Source organism: Equus caballus, chromosome 11 (genome assembly GCF_041296265.1).
Source record: "Equus caballus isolate H_3958 breed thoroughbred chromosome 11, TB-T2T, whole genome shotgun sequence".
Classification (NCBI taxonomy): domain Eukaryota; kingdom Metazoa; phylum Chordata; class Mammalia; order Perissodactyla; family Equidae; genus Equus; species Equus caballus.
This window is the reverse complement of record NC_091694.1, coordinates 44,385,842-44,405,435: the sequence shown is the minus strand read 5'-3', so window position 1 is coordinate 44,405,435 and position 19,594 is coordinate 44,385,842. Positions and strand designations below refer to the sequence as shown.

Below are 19,594 nucleotides of genomic sequence, written 5' to 3'. Positions count from 1 at the left end.
GTAAAAAGTCAATTGACCGTGTAAGTGTGGATCTATTTCTAGAGCCCGTTCTGTTCCGTTAGTGTACACATCTATCCTCACGACAATACCACACTGTCTTGGTTACCGTAGTTTTCTAGTAGTGTAAGTCTTCCAACAGTCCTTCTTTTAAAAAATTGTTTTGGCTATTTCTAGGTCCTTTGCCTTTTGATATAAATTTTGAAATCAGCCTGTCAATCTTTCAGAAAAGTCTGTTTGGATTTTGCTTGGGATTTCATTGCATGTGTAGATTAATTTGGAGAGAATTGCCATCTTAACAATAGTAACTCTTCCCAGCTGTGAACATGGTATATTTCCTCATTCATTAAGGTCTTTTTTAAGTTCCCTTAGCAATGTTTCAAGTTTCGGTGGGTAGGTTTGCACATCTTTTGCTCAATTCCTAACTGTTTTATTTTTCTTGATTCTATTGTAAATGAAATTTTTTTTTTTTAAAGATTGGCACCTGAGCTAAAAACTGTTGCCAATCTTTTTTTTTTTTTTTCTGCTTTATCTCCCCAAACCCCCCCGCACATAGTTGTATATCTTAGTTGTGGGTCCTTCTAGTTGTGGCACGTGGGACGCCGCCTCAACGTGACCTGACGAGCGGTGCCATGTCCGTACCCAGGATCCGAACCCTGGGCCGCTGCAGCGGAGCACACGAACTTAACCACTCGACCACGGAGCCGGCCCCTGAAATTGGTTTTAATTTCATTTTTTAATTGTTCATTGCTAGTATATGAAATTACAATTGGTTTTTATATATTGATCTGGTATCCTGAGACCTTGCTGAACTTACTGATTAGTTCTAGTATCTTTATTGTAGATTCGTTAGGGGTTTTCATGTTTTTATTTTGTTTTTTTATTCAGATACAATTCATACACCATAAATCTTGCCATTTTAAAGTGTGTAGTTCAGTGAGTTTAGTATATTTACTCGCTTTTATAACCAGCACCATTATTATTTAATTCCAGAATACTTTCATCACCCCACAAAGAAATCCTGTACCCATTAGCAGCGACTCCCCCGATGCCACTAGCCCTGGGCAACCATTAATCTACTTCCTGTCTCTATGGATTTGCCACTTCTGGACCTTTCACGTAAATTGAATTACACAAGATGTGGGCCTTTGTGTCTGACTTCTTTCATCTAACATAATGTTTCCTAGATTTATTCACGTTGTAGCGTGTATCAGTACTTCATTCCTTTGTACAGCTGAATAATATTCCATTGTGTGGCTATACTACATTTTGTTTATCCGTTCATCAGTTGATGGCCGTTTGGGTTCTTTCCATTTTTTAGCTATTATGGAATAACGCTGTTATGAACATTCATGTACAAGTTTTTGTGTGGACATATGTTTTCAATCTAGACGTGGATCATATGTAACTGTTTAACTTATTGAGGAACTCCCAGTTTCCTGAAGGGGCTGCCCCATTTTACATTCCCACCAGGAATGTATGAGTGTTCCAAATTATTCCATATTCTCACCAATTCTTATTATTTTCCTTTTTTAAAAAAAAATCATAGCCATTCTAGTGGACATGAAGAATTATCTCATTGTTGCTTCGATTTATTTTTGTTTTCCTAATGATTAATGATATTGAACATCTTTTCAAGTGTTTCTTGGCCATTTGTATATCTTCGTGTGTTTGCCGGCCATTGAAAAACATCTATTCAAATCCTTTGCTCATTTTTTAGTTGAGTTATTTGTCTTTTTATTATTGAGTTGTAAGAATTCTTTATACACTCTGGATACTAGACCATTGTCAGATACACGATTTGTAAATATTTTTTCACATCCTATAGGTAGTCTTTTCACTTTCTTGATAGTGTTCTTTGATGCTCAGAAATTTAAAATTTTCATGGAGTCCAGTTTATCTATTTTTCCTTCGGTTGCTTGTGCTTTTGGTGTCATATCTAAGAAACCATTGCCTAACCCAAGATCATGAAGATTTACCCTCATGTTTTCTTCTAACAATTTTATAGTTTTAGTTCTTGTATTTAGGTCTTTGATCCATTTTGAGTTAATTTTTGTATATGGTGTGAGTTACAGGTCCAATTTCATTCTTTTTTTCCACTGGCTTTATTGACTTACAACATTGTGTACATTTAACGTGTACGACACGATCATTTGATACATGTATACATTGCGAAATGATTACCACAATAAGGTTACTTGATACCTCCGTCATCTCACATAATTACCTTTTTTTTCATGGTAAGAGCATTTAAGATTTAATTTCTTAGCACTTTTCAAGTATGTAGCACGGTATTGTTAACTATAGCAACCATGCTGTACAATTAGATCCCAGAACTTATTCAGCTTATCACTGGAAATTTGTACCCGTTGACCAACATCTTCCCATTTCCTCCATTCCCAAGCCCCTGGCAACCACCATTCTACTCTCTGTTTCTATGAGTTTGGCTTTTTTAGATTCCACATATAAGTGAGATCATATAGTATTTGTCTTTCTCTGTCTGCCTTATTTCACTTAGCATAATGCCCTCAAGATCCATCCATAGCAAAATGGCAGGATTTCCTTCTTTCTCATGGCTGAATAACATTTCCTTGTATACATATATATATATATACACACCACATTTTCTCTATTCATTCATCCATAGATGGACACTTAGGTTGTTTCCATATCTTGGCTATTGTGAATAATGCTGCAATGAATATAGGGGGTGCAGATATTTCTTCAAGACAGTGGTTTCATTTCCTTTGGATATATACCCAGAAGTGGGATTGCTGGATCACATGGTAACTCTATTTTTTATTTTTTTAGGAAACATTCATCCTTTTTTTCCATAGTGGCTGCACCAACTTCCATTCTCATCGCTAAGGCACCAGGGATTCCTTTTCTCCACATTCTAACCAACACTTGTTGGCTCTTGTCTTTTTGGTAACAGACATCCTAACAGGTGTGAGGTGATATCTCATTGTGGTTTTGATTTGCATTTCCCTGATACTTAATGATGTTGAACACCTTTTAATTTACCTATTGGCCATTTGAATATCTTCTTTGGAAAAATATCTCTTCAGGTCCTTTGTCTACTTTTTGATCAGATTATACGTTTTTTTGCTACTGAGTTGTATGAGTTCCTTGTGTATTTCAGATATTAACCCCTTATCAGTTATATGGTTTGCAAATATTTTCTCCCATTCTGTAGGTTGCCTTTTCATTTTGTTGCTTGCTTCTTTTGCTATGCAAAAGCTTTTTAGGTTGATGTAGTGCCATTTACTTATTTTGCTTCTGTTGCTTGTGCTTTTATATCATATTCAAAAAACTGCTGTCAAGACCAATGTCAAGGAGCCTTATCCTTATGTATTCTTCTAGTTTTATGGTTCCAGGGCTTATTTTTAAGCTTTAATCCATTTGATTTTGTGAGTGATGTAAGATAGGGGCCCAATTTCATTCTCCTGCATGTGATGATCCAGTGTTCCCAATGCTGTCTATTAAAGAGGCTATCCTTTCCCCACAGAGTATTCTTGGCTCCCTCATCAAACACTAATTGACCATACATGCAAGGATTTATGACTGGGCTCTTAACTCTGTTCTGTTGGTCTATGTGTCTATTTTTATGTCAGTGCCATACTGTTTTTGTTACTGTGGTTTGCAACATTTTTTTTTTTTTTTATTGAGGAAGATTAGCCCTGAGCTAACATCTGCTGCCAATCCTCCTCTTTTTGCTGGGGAAGACCGGCCCTGAGCTAACATCTGTGCCCATCTTCCTCTACTTTATATGTGGGACACCTGCCACAGCATGGCTTGCCAAGCGATGCCATGTCCACACTTGGGATCCGAACCGGCAAACCCTGGGCTGCCGAAGCAGAACGTGAGAACTTAACCACTTCGATACTGGGCCGTGCCCCTGCAATATGTTTTGAAATCAAGAAATGTGAGGCCTTCAGCTTTGTTCTTTTTCAAAATTATTTTGGAAATTTTGGTTCCCTTAAGATTCCATGTGAATTTTAGGGTAGTTTTTTCTATTTTTGTGAAAAATGCCATTGGGATTTTGACAGGGATTGCATTGAATCTGTAGATCGCTTTGTGTAGTATGGACATTTAAACAATATTAAGTCTTTCAATCCATGAGCATAGGATGTCTTTCCATTTATTTGTATCTTTAATTTTTTTCAGCAACGTTTTATAGTTTTCCGTGTATAGATCTTTCGCCTCCTTGGTTAAGTTTATTCCTAAGTATTTTATTCTTTATGATACTGTTGTAAATGGGATTATTTTCTTAATTTCATTTCATTACTAGTATACAGAAACACAACTGATTTTGTATATTGTATTAAAAAATGTGAACAAAGTTCACATCACACATAGCATTTGTTGTCCTGTCCCTTTATTCTCCTTCAACCTGGAGTAGTCTCCTTTCCTTCCTCCTTCCCTCTCTTTCTTTCTTTTTTTCTTCCTTCCTTTCCTTCTCTCTCTCTCTCTTTCTTTCTTTCTTCCACGGCGTTGCCATTTTGGAAAATTCCAGGCCAGTCATCACATAGAACACCGTGCCTTGTCTGGGTTTGCCTTATTGTTTCTTCGTGATTAGATTCGGGTTAAGCGTTTCTGGCAGGTGATGGTGTATGCTTCCCACCGCCCCACATCAGGAGGCACATACGACGTTTTCTCATTATACTCATGTTAAGTTTGATCACTTGGTTCAGGTAGTGTCCACCAGTTGTAAGCTGGGTGCCTTTTCTGTTTTGTCATAAGAAGTACTCTGTAGGGTGATTTTTGAGTTCCATATATGTACTGAATTCTCTGACAACCTTTATCCAATGGCTTTAGCCTCTATTAATGATTCTTGCTGGAATCAGTTATTACATTAGTTTTCTTGATGCTCAAATTATTCCAAAATTTGGTCAATAGAAGTGAAAAAAATGTGCTTTTTTCTTTGTGTTTGTGAGACCTGGAACTGTAAAATACATAGAAGAAAACATAGGGGAGAAGCTCCTTGACATCAGGCTTAGTGATGTTTTTGTGGATTTGGCTCCAATGGCAATGGAAATAAAAGCAAAAATAAACAAATGGGACTACATCAAACTAAAAAGCTTCTGCACAGCAAAGGAAACTATCAACAAAATGAAAAGGCAACCTACTGAATGGGAGAGGATATTTGCAAACCGGATATACAATAAGGGGTTAATATCCAAAATATGTAAAGAACTCATACGACTCAACAACAAATAAAAAAACAACCCAGGGGCCTGCCTGGTGGTGTAGTGGTTGGGTTTGTGTGATCTGCCTCTGCAGTCCAGGGCTCACTGGTTCAGATCTTGGGTGCAGACCTGCACACCACTCATCGAGCCACGCTGTGGCAGCATCCCATATACAAAGTAGAGGAAGATTGGCACAGAGGTTAGCTTGGGGACCATCTTCCTCAAGCAAAAAGAGGAAGATTGGCAACAGATATTAGCTCAGGGTCAATCTTCCTTCCTGGAAAAACAAAAAACAAACAACCCAATTAAAAACTGGGCAGAAGACCTAAATAGACATTTTTCCAAAGAAGACATACAGATGGCCAACAGGTATATGAAAAGATATTCAACATCACTAATTATTAGGGAAATGCCAATCAAAACCACAATTACATATCACCTCACACCTGTTAGAGCGGCTATTATCAAAGAAACAACAGGTGTTGGAGAGGATGTGGAGAAAAGAGAACCATCGTACCCTGTTGGTGGGAATGTAAACTGGTGCAGCCACTAGGGAAGACAGACTGGAGATTCATCAAAAATTGAGAATAGAATTCCCTTAATATCCGACTATTCTACTTCTGGGTATTTATCCAAAGAATTCAAAAATACCAATTCAAAAAGATATGCGCACGCTTCCGTTCATTGCAGCTTTATTTACAATAGCCAAGATACAGAAACAACCTAAGTGCCCATCAATGGATGAAAGGATAAAGAAGATGTGGTGTATACAGTCATGGGTCACTTAACAATGGGGACATGTTCTGAGAAATGTGTCTGTTAGGTGATTTTTCCCTTGTGCAAACATCGCACAGTGTACTTACACAAACCTAGACGATATAACCTACTATACGCCTAAGCTATGTGGTACTAATCTTATAGGACCACCATTGTATATGTGGTCCTTTGTTGGCCGAAACCTCCTTATGTGGCACATGATTGTATACGCAATGGAATAATAGCCATAAAAAAAGATTTCATCTTGCCATTTGTGACAACATGGATGGACCTTGAGGGTATTATGCTAACTGAAATAAGTTAGATAGAGAAAGACAAATACTGTACGATTTCACTCATAACTGGAATATAAAAAACGAAACAAACAAAACAAAACAAAAACTAACTCATAGATACAGACAACAGATTAGTAGTTACCAGAGGGGAACAGGGTTGGAGGATGGGTAAAATGGGTAAATAGGGTCAATTGTATGGTGATGGATGGAAACTAGACTTTTGATGGCAAGCGTGCTATAGTGTGTATAGATGTTGAATTATGACGTTGTTCACTTGAAGCATGTAGAATGTCATAATATTACCTCAATTTACAAAAAGTGTATGAGAGAAACCATTTCTCTAAACCCTTGCTAAAACTGGATGTTTAAACTCTTAAAAAATTTTGTTGTGGAAAATTTCACATACAAAAGAAAGGGGAAAATTTTAAGGACTTCATGTGCTCATCACCCAGCTTGAACTCATTCATGGCCAACCTTGTTTCATCTATACTCCCACCTTCTGCCCCACCTCCACTGGAGTATCGTGAAGGGAATCCCAGACGGAAGACATTTCATGTGTAAATATTTCAGTTTTTTTTTTTTTTTTAAAGATTGGCACCTAGGTTAACAACTGTTGCCAATCTTCCTTTTTTTTTTTTCCCAAAGATTGGCACCTGGGCTAACAACTGTTGCCAATCTTTTTTTTTTTTTTTCTGCTTTTATCTCCCCAAACCCCGCCTGTACACAGTTGTATGTCTTAGTTGCATGTCCTTCTAGCTGTGGGATGTGGGACGCCACCTCAACGTGGCCTGACAAGCAGTGCCGTGTCCATGCCCAGGATCCGAACCCTGGGCTGCCGCAGCAGAGTGCGCAAACTTAACCACTCAGCCATGGAGCCGGCCCCTAACTATTTCAGGTTTTAATAAAGGAATTTCTAATAAAGGATTTTAAAAATCCTTTTATTTCTAATAAAGGATTTATAATAATAATAAATTAATAATATTAATAAATACATAATACAGGGTTATTATGTGCTTCTAATAAAGGAATTTTTAAAAACATAATCCCAACCCCATGATGACAACTCAATCAATGAACAATAGTTCCTTAATATCATCAAATATCAGTCTTCAATTTCCCAATTGTCTCGTAATTTTATTAGTAGTTTGTTTGAATCACGATTCAAAAGAATTCCATAGATTATAGTCTCTAAGCCTTTTTTAATGTATAGTTTTCCTTCCATGTCTCCCCCAACCTCCACCTTCGTTTGTCCTTGTAGTCCATTTGTTGAAGAAATTAGATGGTTTGTCCTGTAGAGTTTCTCACAGTCTGTGTTTTGCTGATTGTAACCTCGTGGTATCTTTTAACCCGTCCCTCCAGTGACTTGGTAGTTAGATCTAGAGTCTCCTATGGGGAGGGGTAAGACCGCTTCGTAGGCAGAGTTGTGTTCTTCCCTCAGAAGGCACATTGCGCCTTCGCGTCTAGTCATGTCCCTTCTTGTGATGTTCGCCGCCATTGAAGAGGATTGCAAATGGTGGTATGCCCTCATTCCTTCTTCATTTAGTAGCTGGAAAATGTCCATAAAGAGAAACTTCCCCATGTCAGCTATTTGGTGACATCACACTAGCGGTCTTTGACAGCTTCATTGCTTTCTAGTTTGACAAAGTGTTCCAGGCTTATCTTATATATTTCCTGCCCCAGAGACAAAATCAGCCGTTTCTCCAATGAGCCCTGGTTCCTTTTAGTGGGAAATGGCATTTGGAGACCTCAGTCAGGGTATTAGAGGTGTTTATTTCTATTGGGTTGATCATCGTTTATAAGTCCTTTCAATGGAAAAAGCTAGGAAATATATATATTTAAAGTATGTCATGAGTTTATAGTGAATTTTTGCATTAATATTCAGAAAGAGAATTTTTACTTACTCTCAAAGATTTCACTTTCTCCTTCTCCTTCCTCCTCAAAAAAGAGCCCCTGTTTTCAATAACGCTAACTTGATTACTCACACGACAGCCTCACGGGATTTGTCATTCATTTGCATGTCATCTGGGCCCAGGGACCGTGCTAATCCTCTCTGTGTCGTTCTCAATTTAGCATGCGTGCTGCCGAGGTGAGAACAAACTTTATAACCTTTACCAATCTGAAAGGTGAAAAATTGTATCTCATTCTAGTTTTATTCTGCATTCCTTTGGTAATTAATGAGGCTGAGGGTGTGTCTTTTCGTTACCGGCAAGTCCCTGGTTTAAGCCTCTTTCAACAAATTGTTGGTATTCTTTAGAATAGCGTTTCCCAAACTTCAGTCCTCTGTGTAGTATATTTTTTCCCAATTAACAAATCCCCCGTGCTATTATTTACTATATGTATTATTAGTTACTGAGCCCCCTCCTCAGCAGTCATATACAAGCATAATAAACATTCGTAGATTTGGTGTCTACTTGTACACTTCCCTAGGGCACATTGACATAAATCTATTACTCCTAAAATTAAAAAGTGAATTTTTACCACCTGACATCATCTCATGCACTACCCACGTGTGGCGTGAGCGCCAAGCTCTGGGAACCACTGCCCGAGGGGCTTTGGCATTCTGCGACGGAGATGGAATGAGAGATGGCGGTCATGGCCCCATGTCAACATGTCTTTCCTAAGAGAGACCATGTCCCCAGGAAAGCCAGATCAGATACCTGCCATGGTTTGATGCCAGAGGCAGCCGCGCAGTAACAATAATGTACTTTTCACCATTTGATGTGGAGGGGAACCTGGGACAGGATTGGCAGCACTGCTGGGATCCAGAAGGCTGTCTTGGGGAAACCACGTTGCCACTCTAGCCCTCAGTTTTCTCATCCGTAAAATGGGGAAGTTGGAGAAAATGATTTGAAATCCCTTCCAGGTTTGAAGGCAAGGTTTGTAAGCGCTTCCATCTTTGTGCACTCAGAGTTCCTAGGCTAGAAGAGAGAATGTTGCTCCCTTATTACCATCCCTTTTCTCTCATCTGGGTCCCTGGGGTCAGGACTGGTGGTAGGTGTCCCAGTCTGTACCAGCGAGTCTCTCTCTGGTGTCACAGAGGACTACACCTAAGGAGCTCACCGGCTCCTCATCACAGGAGGTGCCAAAGGGTAGCTGAGGAGTTAAAGTGGCCCTGCCCAGATCCTGGAGGAGCTGAGGTTAGGGCAATGCAGGCTGTGTGATCATCACAAGAGGGCGAGACTTGCCATCAGGCAGCTTGGGCAGCCCTGGGCAGGGGCAGAGCCCAGCAGGAAAGGGCACTGTGAAGTCCAGGACAGGCAATTCACCCGACCCGGGAAGCCAGGGCATGCCCTGCTTCTAGTGGCCGGGTCCAGATCCCTGGGGATCAGGAGCATATGTGTGTGTGTGTGTGTGTGTGTGTGTCTAGAGAAGCAGAAAAGCACAGTGGTTATGACCCAGAGATCCTGGGCTTGACTGTCACCCTTGCCCCTTACTAGCTGTGTGGCCTTGGACAAGTCATGTAACCACCTGTGCCTCAGTTTCCTCATCTGTAAAATAAGGATCATGGTATTGCCAACTTTATAAGATAGTGATAAGGATGAAAAGAGTTAACACATGAAAAACAGACTGGTCAGTTCATGATCAGTTTATTTGTGTCTAGGAGAGAGAAAAAGAAAGGAAAAGAAAGAAGGAGAAAGAACAAGTTAAGCAAAGCCACTTCTCTAGTGGGGTGGAGGTGATGGGGTGGAGGACTGTGCTGGGAAGCTGGAGCTGACCTATTGAATCAAGAATATGCTGAGTGAGGAGGCACAAGCCACACACAGGGGAGGCAGGGAGCTCCTCCAGCGTCTGAGCTCCCGCTTTGGGGAAATGAAACCCCGGGGTCCTTTTGATTGAAGGCGCAGTTTCAATACACCCACACAAAGGAAACAGAGTCGCAAGACTTCTTACTTACAGATCCCAGAAGCAATGGGGCACAATGAGCCTGAGAGGGGAAGGGCAGTCCTCCATCCCAGATCAGGAGGAGGCAGGAGACAGAGCCCTCGGGAGCAAGCACCTACTACCTATAAGGTGGTGGGCGCAGAGGTCACTAACTTTTCTTGGGCTCAACTCTAAGTGGTTATTTGAAAAGATGCCCCAGTATGCGGACATTGCACCACTTGGCAAGCCAAGCTGTGGCAGACGTCCCACATATAAAAGTAGAGGAAGATGGGCACAGATGTTAGCTCAGGGCCAGTCTTCCTCAGCAAAAAGAGGAGGATTGGCAGCAGATATTAGCTCAGGGCTAATCTTCCTAAAAAAAAAAAAGTAAAAAATAGATGCCCTGGGAAAAGTAAAGTGGGAACTTACGGCGGGCATCCTAAAGTCAAATCCTTACCCAAATGTCCAGGCTCTGGAGGTGAGCAAGGTTGTCAGACTGTAGAATGCCTAGGTAGCAACTCTGGAGAAGAAAAGTTGTTTTCCCAAGAGTTGTGTTCTCATCATGGGGAGCGATCTCCAGCCCCAAGTTCTGGGAACAAAATGGGATACACAGAGGCGAGCTTCTCTCACAAAGCAGAGGCTAAGAGAACCCCCCAAAACAAGCAAGCAAATTGCCGAGAGGTATCTTGTCACTCAGACAGGGCCCAGAACTGAGGCCCCTGACCTTACCCAACAAGATGTGTCTTGCTAAGAAAAACAACACATTGTTCCGTGGCCTGGGTAGCTCCTGTTGTCTGAGGAGGGAGCCGAGCTACCAGTGAGGGTGTCTTCTGTGAAGACCAACGTGCAGCTCAGAGGAGAGCAAACTGCACTCAATCTGCAGAGGCAGTCATAGTGAGGCAACGTGGGTTGTACCACGTAGAAAAGCAACAGATAAATCGGGAGAGTGTGCCATTTGCTCAGACAGTTACACGTGCAGAGAAAGCCGTAAATAGTTTCAGACAGCCGGTCAGGTAGCCTGCTTGGGGCACTACACTCAGCTCCAGATGATCAGCGCCAGGGCTGTCCAACCACGCCAAGATCAACTAATGTTTATGACCTGGGCATCAATAATCCCTTCCAGATCCCACACCCACCGAAAATGCTGCCCCAAAAGGAAGTGGTGTGTTCTTTGCGTCAGAACAGAACCTGAGACCTATGCAACATTTACTTTTTTTTGTACTTAAAGAAAATACTCATAATTTCCTTGAATCAGTGTGTCTGTGTATGTGTGTGTATGTGTGTGTGTGTTATGTCTACAGAAACATCCTTCCTTTTGGCCCCATTCCTCAAATGCTGGGGAGAGTTTGAATCTTGGACAGCTTTCCATTATTTCACTGGGATTTTTTCCTGCTGTGGTGCATTCTCCTCAGGGACTGGTCACTGCCCTCAGAATGAAGGCTCACGAGTCCCCAGAGTCAGCATGAAAGACTCAAAGGGCATCAAGAAGTTCTTTCATACCTTCTCAATTTCCCCTGCCTGCTAACAATTGAATTTTTTTTTTTTTTTTTTTTTGGTGAGGAAGATTGGCCCTGAGCTAACATCTGTTGCTAATCATCCTCTTTTTGCTTGAGGAAGATTGTCCCCGAGTTAACATCTGTGCCAATCTTCCTCTATTTTGTATGTGGGATGCTGCCACAGCATGGCTTGATGAACAGCGTGTAGGTCCATGCCCAGGATCCAAAACTGCAAACCCCAGGCCACTGAAGTGGAGAGCACGAACTTAATCACTACACCACTGGGCCAGCCCCACGACTGAAATTCTTAAAACCAGTTCAGGTCCTATGTTCTACATCAAGAGTCAGCAAGCTTACTCTGTAAAGGTCCAGAGAGTAAATATTTCAGGTTTCATGGGCCACACAGTCTCTCTCCTGGCTACTCAACTCTCCTCTTGTAGCTAGAAAGCAGCCATAGAGAATAAGTAAATGAAAGAGCACAGTTGTGTTCCAATAAAGTTTTCTTTACAAAAGCAGGAGCCAGCCTTGGCCCACTGGCCAGAGGTGGCCAACTCCTTGTTCTACATTTACAGAGAAGGGTGGTGGGATGGGGTAGGGAGAGCTGACATTTAAAGGATATATGTCACATGCCAGGCATTGTGCTATCACCTTGATAGATGACATTTCATTTAGTCCTCACAAAAAGCACTGTGTGGAAGGTACATTCAATATGCGCATTTTATAGCTGAGGAAGCTGAGGCTCAGAGAGGTTAAGTAACTTGATTGAGGTTACTCAGCTGATGCTGGCAGGATGTGACCGCAGGTATGTGACGTTCCAAAGCTCGTGCTCTTTCTGCAGAAATGCGGATGTGTAGAATGCTGGAGCTGGATAAGCCTTGAACCTCACCAAACCCAACATCCTCACTTTATAGAGAGGAAATGGAAATAGTAGGGGGAGATCAGACTGAGACAAACTAGTCTACCTTCTCCAATTCATAGAGGGATGGCCCTAATGCCATCACTTGGGGCACAGCGTCTCCCCTCAGGAAAAAGTGGTCTTCAGCCGGGACTCTGACTCCTTCTGGGCAGATAACAAACTCCTTCCTTACAGCCTCCCATTCTCCTGCCCGTATCCCCTGCCGGACATCTAGTTACACGTCACAGAAACAGGTAACCGTTTCCTCTCACTGGAGAATCTATAGCTTTGATTACAGAGGCTTGAATTAGCGGCACAACTTTATCTTGCAAATAACAGAAACTCCAGTTCACACTGGCTTAAAAAAAATACAGGTAATTTTATGGCTCGCATAACTGAACAGTTGAGAGAGGGGGCTAAGTTCAGGTGGGGCTTGATATGGACTCAAACAATGTGCCCAGGACCCAACTTCTCTCTGCTGCGTTCTCATCATCCTCAGCATTGGTTCTAATGTCAGGTATGCTCTCTCTCATGGTTGCAAAATGGCTGCCAGCAACTCCTGAGGCAAAATCCTTGCTTATTTGCATACTTCCCCCAAAGAAAGGCGCTTTTTTTTTTTTTTAAGATTCTATTTTTTTCCTTTTTCTCCCCAAAGCCCCCCAGTACATAGTTGTATATTCTTCATTGTGGGTCCTTCTAGTTGTGGCATGTGGGACACTGCCTCAGCGTGGCTCAATGAGCGGTGCCATGTCCGTGCCCAGGATTTGAACCATGAAACACTGGGCCACCTGCAGCAAGCGTGGGAACTTAACCACTAGGCCACAGGGCCGGCCCCAAGGGGCTTTTCTTTCCCAGAAATCCCAGCAAACATTTCCTTGCATCTGATTGGCTCGGGTTAGCTATTCATTCTAAACCAATCGCCACGTCTGGGGGTTGGGACAGTCTGTCTTAAGCCAATTATGATTCATCCTTGGAGCTGGAGGTGGAGTTAATTGCACCTAAACCACATGCTGAGAACCAGGGAAGGGTTTAATCCTCCCCGGGAGAAATCCAAGTGGTGTTTGCAGGAGAAAAGGCAAAAAAAAACAACAACCCAAAAAAACCCTGTGATATTAAGAGGCACGGCTCAGGTTCCAGTTTACCTGTGAGCAGGCAGAAGCTGCAGACCCATCTGTGTTTCCCTGGGGGTGGAGAGGGGAGGCAGGCATCCTTTGAGATCCTTCTAGCCCTAGGATGAAGACTGACATGAGATACAAACACGACTGTGGAGTGCTTGTGAAAACAAAGCAGAGATGTTAAAGCCTGTGGCTACTTGGTGGCCTCACAGTCCTGTTTCACCACCATTTGGGTTGTGTCACATTTGCACATAGAAGGTACTTGGCTGTCTTACATTGTTTGTATTTTAACTTTCTTCCAGGTTTTCCTTGCAGTCAAGGGTCTTAACATCCAGTCCTTAATCTTTGAGAAGTGTTGCTCTCGTTAGCTCAGTTGGTTAAAAGCCAAAATTAGAACAATTCCACCCCCAGGAATATGTTCCCAAAAGAACTGAAAGCAGGGACTCAAACGGATATGTGGACACCAATGTTCATAGCAGCATCATCCACAAGAGCCAAAAAAGTGGAGACAGCCCGAATATCCATCAACAGATGAATGAATAAATAAAATGTGGTATATCCATACAATGAATATTATTCAGGCGCAAAAAAGAATGAAATTCCAGTACCTGCTACAACGTGGATGAACCTTCCAACAATTATGCTAAATGAAATAAGCCAGACACAAAAGGACAAATAGTGTGTGATTCCACTCATATGAGGTATCTAGAACAGGCAAATTCATAGAGACAGAAAGTAGAATAGGGGGCTCTTCTACTGGGGAGAGGGAGGAACGGGAAATTATTGTTTAATGGGTAGAGTTTCTGTTTGGAATGATGAAAAAGTTCTGGAGATGGATGGTGGTGATGGTTGCACAACACTGTGACTGTACTTAATGCCATTGAATTATACACTTAAAAATCGTTAAAATGGTAAATTTTATATTATGTTTATTTTACCACAATAAAAAATAATCTAGATTAAAATTAGGGGCAAATTCTAAGAAGGGGCCGGTTAGGCTCATTCTGTCTACAAACCACCTCGGCCCCATCCTAAGCCCAGCTGGTGATGAGAAGTCAATGGCTTTGGCCAGAAGAGTCTGGCTCAGGGCCACCTCTTCTGGTTTCTGGGAAATATGGTCCATCTGCTCCTCTGATAGTGGGTTGGGAGAGTTGGCCATGACACTCAAGGCTACACCCCAGAGGTGTAATGAATAAGACATCCATATTGTTCAAACACAAAAAAAAAAATGTAGAAAAAGTCTCCCTCCCACCCCTTTCCCCATCTGTTCCATTCCTGTGTGCCCCAACAGGTGACTTCTGTTTTAGTAGTTTCTTGTTTATCCTTCTAGAAAACTCTTCTGTATATACAAGCTACTATGGATATATGTTATTTTCCCCTCTCCTTTTTTTATCCAAATGTAGCAAATTGTTCTGTACCTTGCCTTTTTTGGTTAAAATGAATCTTGTTGATCTTTCCGTAAAATACATAAGGAGATTCCTTACTCTCTTTTTACAGCTGTATAATATTGCAACATACGAAGACATTATAATTTATTTAACCAATCCTTTACTGTTGAACATTTAGCTGTTTCCAATCTTTTTTTTTTTTAAGATTTTATTTTTTTCCTTTTTCTCCCCAAAGCCCTCCAGTACACAGTTGTATATTCTTCGTTGTGGGTCATTCTGGTTGTGGCATGTGGGACGCTGCCTCAGCGTGGTCTGATGAGCAGTGCCATGTCCACACCCAGGATTCAAACCAACGAAACACTGGGCCGCCTGCAGCGGAGCGTGGGAACTTAACCACTCGGCAACAGGGCCAGCCCCCAGCTGTTTCCAATCTCTTGCCATTACATAATTATAATAGATAACCTGGTATGAATGTTATTTTGAACATGTATAAAAATATCTATAGGAGGGGCTGGCCCCGTGGCTGAGTGGTTAAGTTCACGCGCTCTGCTGCAGGCGGCCCAGTGTTTCGTTGGTTCGAATCCTGGGCACGGACATGGCACTGCTCATCAGACCACGCTGAGGCAGCGTCCCACATGGCACAACTAGAAGGACCCACAACAAAGAATATACAACTATGTACCGGGGGGCTTTGGGGAGAAAAAGGAAAAAATAAAATCTTAAAAAAAAAAAAATCTATAGGAAAAAATCCTGGGAATGGAATTACTGGATCAGAGGGTGTATATATTTGTAATTTTGATAAATATTGACAAATTGCCCTCAATACAGGTGTCAATTTACCTTCCTACCAAGAATGCATGAGAATGTTTGATTTCTTATAGCCTGGCCTACATAGTATGATATCAAATTTTTGGATTTTTACTAGTACAAAGGGTGAAAAATTATACCTCAATATGGCTTTAATTTGCATTTATCTTATGACTGGGGTTGAGCATCTTTTCATAATAAGAGCCGTTTTTCTTTTCTGTGGATCATCTGTTTATATCTTTTGCCCATTTTCCTCTTGTGTTATTAATCTTTTTCTTGTCAACTTTGCCTCTGCTATGAGTTGAAAATATTTTTCCAAGTTTGTCACTCGTCTTTTGACTTTGTTTATGTTATTTGCCTTGCAGAATTTTTTATGTAGCCAAATTTATCAATTTCTTTTTAGTGGCTTTTGGATTTTGTGATGTAAGGAGAAAGGCCTTACTCCCTCTGGAGTTATAAGAGAATCCTCTCATATCTTCTATTACTTTCATGGTTTCATTTTTTTTTTCCATTTCAAACTTTGATCCAGTTGGAATTTATCCTCATTTGCAGTGTGAAGTATGGATCCAATTTTGTTTTTCCAGTGACTACCCAGTTGTTCCGATAATACATACTTATTGAGAAATCAGTCAATTCCTCCATTGGTTTTAGATTCTATCTGAATTAAATACTGTGGGATGGAGTGATTTACCAGAGTCCCTACCAAGGTGGGTTCCACATTTTGTCCCTCATCCCTGTGGGACTGCCAAAGTATGTCTTAGACTCTCAGCAAATGTTTCTGGAAAGAGTGGCCCCAAGTGCTTCACTGACTAATCTGTATTCCCAGACTCTCCTGGATCTCAACCAGTAATTGATCCCTAGCTTATTAACTCTTTGGTGCCTTAAAAAATATGCTTGTTATCCTTTGTCCAGCTTCGTAATTTTTCTTCATGGAGAGGATTTTTCTAAGTTACCCAGTCCACTACCACTAAAGAGGAAGTTCTGGGTTATGTTGAACCATCCTTGAATTCCTGCAATAAACTCCATATGGTCATGATATATTAACTTTAATATGCTATAGTCTATTTACTAATATTGCATTTGGACTTCTTCCATTAATATCAATTAGTGAGATATATCTATATTTATATATTTAGTGAAGTCTTTACTGTTTTGGTGTGTCTTGTACTCACATTTTCAAAAGATTTTGGAAATTTTCCTTCTTTTTCTATAGTATGTAACAGTTTAAACTGCCCTGGGATTATCTCCTCTTTAAAGGTTTGGAAGAATTCCCCTGTGAAACCACATCGTGTAGTGGTTCTCTTTGTAATCATCGGGACCCTTGCTGGGGGCTATGGAGGGGAGAAGTGTATCTAAATGACAGACAGTATTTGATTCACATGAGTGCACACAGCTGGAGCTGGAGCAATTGTATGATTAAAATTTCTTTTTTTAATTCTAGGAAATTTTCAGTACCACAAAAGGATAAAGATTAAATTTTTGTTGTCTGTTGTTGCAAGAACGAAAAGCTTTGTCTTTTCCTTTACTCATTTCACGCTCTAACCTTTTTCAGAGACCAAAATATGTGCATTGAACCACTTCCCAAACATTTATTCCGACTTTCTCAGCCATCAGAGCTCTAGAGATGCATCTAGTTGCTTCAGGCCATAATGATAACGCTCCCTCCAATCCCCAAAGCTAATCTCCTATAAAATCTGACATTTGCTCATCAAAAATCAATTCCTATTCCAGGGCCTCCTATCTGTGTTGCTCTCCCCTACAGGGAAAGGGTTTCATTACTTTGATTACTCCTGTAAGTGGAGTAAATGTGATCATTAAGAATAAAGATGAAAGCAAGATGGGGAGGCGGAGCATCAAATCCACACTCTACAGCAAAATGGAAACAAACAAGCAAAATCCCAATAGCAGCAAAAGCCCGAAACTCCTTTAAGACAAAGTGCTATTTATTAATGAGCTGTTTTCTCATCTCTCCTTCTGAGGGAAAAATCAGTGAGAGAGACCTTCATGCACAGCCAACGGGTCAAAAGTGACCTTTGCGAAGTGGCCTGGTTTCATAGGAAGTATGGGATGTAGAGGGCAATTTGGGACTTCAAAGAGATAGGAGGCTGAGGGCATCTAACTGGAAACCCGCCCTGTCCCCACAACCCGGGGAAAGGGTAGGAGTCAAGTTCACCGCCAAGATAGAAGTGGTTTAATTTCAGAAGGATATTGTGGGTCAGCCAGTGTACCCCTACTAGGTGACTGCTGTGATTTTTGCTGGCTAAATGAAGTTAGTTGGCCACTAACCAGGGGTAGCTAGAAATTCCAGTTGCCCAGATTCACGTCTGTCTCCACCTCCAGACTGTAATCTCTTTAAGGACAGGGGTTATATTTTTAATCTCTGATTCCCCAGTGCCTGGCACAGCATACATGCTCAGGACCTGAAAGAAAGAATTATATCATTAAAACAACGGTTTACATGAATTTATTTATCCATTCACTGAGTATTTATTGTGTATGCGTCAGGCCCTGTGCTGGGGGTCCCTAATACATCAGACGACAACCCTGGTCTCCGTCCTAATGGGGATTGTGGTCCAGGGGCACGAGGCGTGGAAGCGCCAGAGGAGGTCGGAGGAGGGGACGGTGGCCGCGGGCTCGCCCGGCGCGCGCTCTACAGAGGCTTTCCTCTCGCTGTCGGTGGGACCTGCAGAGCACACAGCAAGAGGCTGGGGCCACATGGCTCAAATCCGGGGGGCCTCTCGCTGGCCCCCGCCCCCCACGGTGTGTGCCGAAAGATGAAGAAAAGCGGGGCGCCCACCTTGACAGCCGCTCAAAGCCCAAGACCCAACGCGCAGAGAACGTCATCTGCATCCTTGCTCTTATCAGAGAAGGAAAACCAACAGGGAGATGCGAAGAAAAGCCCACGGCTCGCGCCGAGGGCGGGGGCGCGCTTTCCCGAGGGAAGGAGGCGACGGCTCTCAATCCGGCGGCGGCGCGCCCCCTGCTGGACCCGAGGCCGTTCTGCAGCAGCGGAGCGTGGGCTAAGGCAGGCGGGGGAAGCCAGCTCAGCACCAGTCGGAACACGGAACGAGGTACGTTCCTCGTTCCTCTCAAAGCCAGAAACCAAGTCCCCAAGGGGAAAAATCTACCAAGGCTGCCCCCCTTCCCTACCTTCCGGGAGAACAGGAATGGGGAAGTGGTAAACAAAACTCCATCTGAGCCAGCGCCTTGGCTACCCACTCTGCTGGCCAGCTCACTACTTCGTTGGGGCCTCGTTTCCCGTCTGGGCTTACCCTGGGAAAAAGCATATAAATTATTATAGAACATCCATGCCTCTCTTTTTCTGCAAATAGAAGGACACTGGGCATGGATAATAATACAGATAACATGACTTGTAACGTCTATATCTAGCTTACTGGCTTCTCCCTTCACCCCCTCCCCCAACAGCATATAATTTGAGGATTTTCTTAAAAGAAAGACTTTAACGCCCCCAAACTAATCTTTTCCAAACAGCGATAATTATAAATTCCAAACAAAAACTTAGAGGCATGCAAACCTCTGTCAGGCTTTTCATTTCAATAGATCCTCTAATTAAAAGCTATAATTTAACAAATAATGACCTAACCATCTCACTTTGAAATCAAACAAAAAACCCACCCGTAAAATGTTGGACTAGATAAAGATAATGAATCCAGGCGCAATTCAGACTCCTGCTGGGCCCATCCTGGCCGGCTTCCAGCCACGGGCCTGCCGCCTGTCATTAGCCGCAATGGTTTTCCAAACCATTTGGAGCAAACTCACTACAGGGAGGATAA

General features: G+C 42.0%; 1 non-coding gene across 1 annotated transcript; it reads right to left on the bottom strand.

Moving 5' to 3' along the window:
• Window positions 1-8,225: 8,225 nt before the first annotated feature.
• LOC111775832 (U6 spliceosomal RNA) lies at window positions 8,226-8,332 on the bottom strand. The gene has a single exon (XR_002811811.1). It is a non-coding gene; the product is annotated as a U6 spliceosomal RNA (small nuclear RNA).
• Between the last annotated feature and the right edge of the window lie 11,262 nt (window positions 8,333-19,594).